Source organism: Aricia agestis, chromosome 9 (assembly GCF_905147365.1).
Source record: "Aricia agestis chromosome 9, ilAriAges1.1, whole genome shotgun sequence".
Lineage (NCBI taxonomy): Eukaryota > Metazoa > Arthropoda > Insecta > Lepidoptera > Lycaenidae > Aricia > Aricia agestis.
In genome coordinates, this window is record NC_056414.1 from 18,052,066 (window position 1) to 18,056,653 (window position 4,588).

Genomic DNA, 4,588 nt, shown 5'->3' on the forward strand with positions numbered 1-4,588 from the left:
TGATAGGTCCCTAAAACGACCACATCTTTTTAAAATGTATAATACATGAGGACTTACTAAAGTCCTCATGTATTTTAAATTTTAATGTAATAATATAAAACTAATATTATTATTATTGAGGTACAAAAGTATTTTTGGTAATAATAATATAAGTTCCAATGAAAATATTATGTTTTATGAACAATAAGTATGTTTGTTATGCAATTTTTGTTATGTCTTTTTGGAAAAAGTACTATATTAAGTAATGTAGGATTATATTTTTGAGTTTTAGTGACTATTCCCATTGCATATTATATCATATTGTAGTCAAGAGAAGTTATAAATGAAAAAGTGCATATGAGAATTTAGCTAATTTGGATTTTATATTATCAATGATTTAACTTTTCTAGTAGTTTAGGTGTATGTGTGTGTGTCAATATTTATTCGTGAATATACATGAATCTAAAGTTTCAAAGGTTGTGTTCTCAAAATTCTTGTTATTGAGAAAGTAATACCTTTGAATTTACCTCTTTGGTGCAGCGTTTATCATGCATGGTTTACAAGGAAATAGTTTGTGAAATAACACAAAGACCTACTGCAATCAAAAGATTGTACGAAATGCTCCTAAGATAGGTTCCTAAGAAGTACATAGTAAGTCCTCATGTATTTTAAATTTTAATTTAATATAAAACTAATACTTATTATTATTATTGAGGTAAGTACAAAAGTATTTTTGGTAATACATAATAATATATGTTCCTATGATAATATTATGTTTTATGAACAATAAGTTCCATATTTTTGTTATGCAATTCTTATTAAGTACGTCTTTTTTGGAAAAGTACTATAATGTAGGTTTTTGTTTTTGAGTAAAATTTAGTGATTTACACTATTCCCATCATATAATACCATATTGTAGTCAAGAGAAGAAGTTATACTTAAATGAAAAAGTGCTCATATGATATTATCAATTATTTAACTTTTCTAGTAGTTTAGGTGTGTCAATGTTTATCCGGAGCATGTTATACATACATCTAAAGTTTAAAAGGTTGTGTTCTGAAAATTCTTGTTAAAAGTAAGTAATATTGAATTTACCTCTTTGGTGCAGTGTTTATCATGCATATACCAATAATACTTCAGGTTTACAAGGAAATAGTTTGTGAAATAACACAAAAACTTACAATGCAACTATAAGATTGTACCTGTAGGTTTTTGGTGAAAATTCATACTTGTTTTACAGTAAGTAATTATACACAACACTTGTGTTCCTTATACCTTGTATGTGTTTCTTGTGTACTAAATCAATGCAGTCTTAGCTCATCGCACAAATGCAAACCTTATTGTTGACTAGACATATAGGTATATTGTATTATTATACTACACCTCACTTATGTTATTATTCTGAAACCTCACTAACACTAAATGGATTACTAAGGTCTCTACGTCTTTACTTATGTATCACTTCGTGATTAACTTGAGAATACTTAATCGTTTTCCAAAAATTTGGACACTTCGAATGTTTAGTTTTTTGGTTTTAATAACGAATTATTTTCACTAAAATATATGCTATAGACTAAAATATAACTTATTAAGTAACTAACCAACTAAATAGCAATATAATTTAAGACTAAAAAGTATGTAATATTAATAAATAAAATTACTAAAATGTAAACTATTCAGTAAAAGCTACTCGTTGGTTGGTGTTTATTGAATTGCTGTATTTGACGTAAAAGCAAGCGAGCTTATGTCAGAAGTGTTGTCATGATACGAAATTATTACTCAGTTAACAATGGAGAAGTGAGTTTTGTGTCACGTGACCACTGACTGGCTGGAAAATAGAGGTCATGGTACCAAAATGCGAGCCAGTCAGTATTCTGGCTGGCTTTAAGAGCTCATGATAGAGGGGCAGGCCTTCCTTTAATCTTTAATGAAAGAACTACTTAAATCGGTGAAGTTTTGGAGAAGTAACCAACGAATCGTTGATTTTCTGCAATTGTCTCTATCGCATTCTGCGGTATAGGATTGAGGTAAGGGAGACAGCTATAGATATTACACGTACTTTTTTGTCATTTCTCTAGCCCCTGGTGTATCCTCTTAAGTACCTACCTACTTACAATTTTAATTTTATTTACTTACTACTTTTAACTCTAAACGTTTTGCTTATATCCCAACCTTTAAAAAGAAGTAATAATCCAGAAGTTCAGCCGTTAAGAATTGAGATCAAGGTAGCGTGTATCCCTCCCACAAGTGCATTTCAGAACCGCCCGCGCCGCAGGCAGCAGCCGGCAGCCGCATGGGGCATGGCCGCCCACGACGATATCACTCGCTAATCGCTATTGATACTCCACTGATTGTGGAGAGGCGGCCTTGAAATGTATTAAGTCATATCATATTTACTTTGTAACAGCTTTATGGTTAATGACATGTTAATCAGATGACGAACATAATATAATATTAACCATCACCATTAATATTATAATTATGTTCGTCGAACATTAACCAAGGTAAGAAGGAAAGTCTCTGAGGAAACTGCACGGCTTTGCTCCATGAGGCAGCCATTGGAACTAGATGGTATGTGCCATGTGGGTCGTATGTTTTACAATCTCCTCAACTGCACTGTTAAGAGGATACACCAGTAGCCTTAGCACGGCCACCAGTAGAAATGCGAAAGTATGGACAAATTGTGGAGATAAACTTAAGGTAGCGTTCCGATCTTTTTTCGTTCCCAAAAATTCAATTAAAATGCCACTTTATGACAGACTATAATCCTAAAAATTCAAATAATATCCTACTCTATGACATATACTTATAGTCTGTCATAAAGTGGCATTTTAATATAATTTTTGTCGGTCCCGATTGGCTGCGGTAAAGATCGGAACGGCACCTTTAGTTTATGTCCACAGTTTGTCTATACTTTCGCATTTCTACTGGTGGCCGTGCTAGGGCTACAGGGGCTAGAGAAATGAAAAAAAGTACGTGTAATATCTATAGCTGACTCCCTCACCTCAAGCCTATACCGTAGAACGCGATAGAGACAACTGCAAAAAATCAACGATTCGTTTCCCCCGATTCCTTCTCCAAAACTTAACCGATTTAAGTACTTTTTTCATTAAATATTAAAGAAAGGCTTGAGCTGTGTTCCTATGTTTTATTTATTTTTTGTATAATCTAGCGAAATCTTTTTTCTGGATGTTTGAACACAGCGGAAAATCTGGCCTTTTTTTGGGTTTATGAACGTTTATATCTTATTTAATAATTAAATTATGAAAAAAAAAAAGAAAACATAGGGACATTGTATTAGTGGCCGTAGATATTCAGGAAAAAATTATAACTCTACTAGCATTATCCAGGGAGGAAACAGGGGACAACGTTTGTATGGAAAAAGGGGCGGTGTGGACTCCTCAAATTGTAATATAGCTATACATCGTGAAACTTACATTGTAGTTACAAATTATGCTACAAACTACTAACTAGGTGGGTAAGCTTAGTTTATATCTATACTTAATATTATAATTGGGAAGAGTTTGTTTGTTTGTTTGAACGCGCTAATCTCAGGAACTACTGGTCCGATTTGAAAAATTCTTTCAGTGTTAAATAGCCCATTTATCGAGGAAGGCTATATGCTATATTTTATCACGCTAATACAAATAGGAGCGAAGAAATAGAGCAAAGTGTGGAAAAAACGGGGGGAAATTATTTGAAAGGGCTTATTTGAACGCGATAATCTCAGGAACTACTGGTCCGATTTGAAAAAATCTTTCATTGTTAGATAGCCTATTTATCGAGGAAGGCTATAGGCTGTATTTTATTACGCTAAGACTAATAGGAGCGAAGAAATAGAGGAAAATGTGGAAAAAACCGGGAAAATTATTTGAAAGGGCTTATCTCAAGAACTACTGGAGCAATTTTTATGGTATTTGGCACAGATAAGAAGAAGACCACGTGAAGGATCATAGGCTATTTTTGTGGACTAATTTGTCTGTGAAATATCTAATTTACACGGGCGGAGCTGCGCGGAACGTTTTATTTCGCGTTGTCACGACATCACGCGTAAACGGTTGGACCCATTTTGCTGAAATTTGGTATAAAGATACTTTGAGTCCCGAAAAAGAACATAAGATACATTTTATCCCGGAAAAATGTACGATTACTTCATAATATACTTTTATGATTTGCGCGTAAACGACTCAATCGATGTACGGGAACAACTATAAACTAAAGTCCACGCGGACGAAGTCGCGGGCAACAGCTAGTACTTGATACGTTTTGAAAAAGTGACCACCAAAATTATAATATTTTGTACAAAATCTTCCGGAAAGCATTTAAAATTGACGCGCAAAGGTACAGTAGTTAGCCGCTGAAGCAGCAGACAATAGGGTATATAGACGTGCATTTGACAGAAACGGTGGGGGCACAATTAGCCTCACCGCATCTGTATGCATCATGACAACTGAACACTGGGATACAATTAACGGGTCTATTGTGTCCGTCAGCTCGGTGTCGGGCACAGTGTGTCCTGCCCTTAGCGGCGCTATCGATCGTGTTATGTAACCCCCCGCCCCCGCGGCTCATTCAGAAGCTGAAGCCTGAAGCCCCGTGCGCAGCGCCC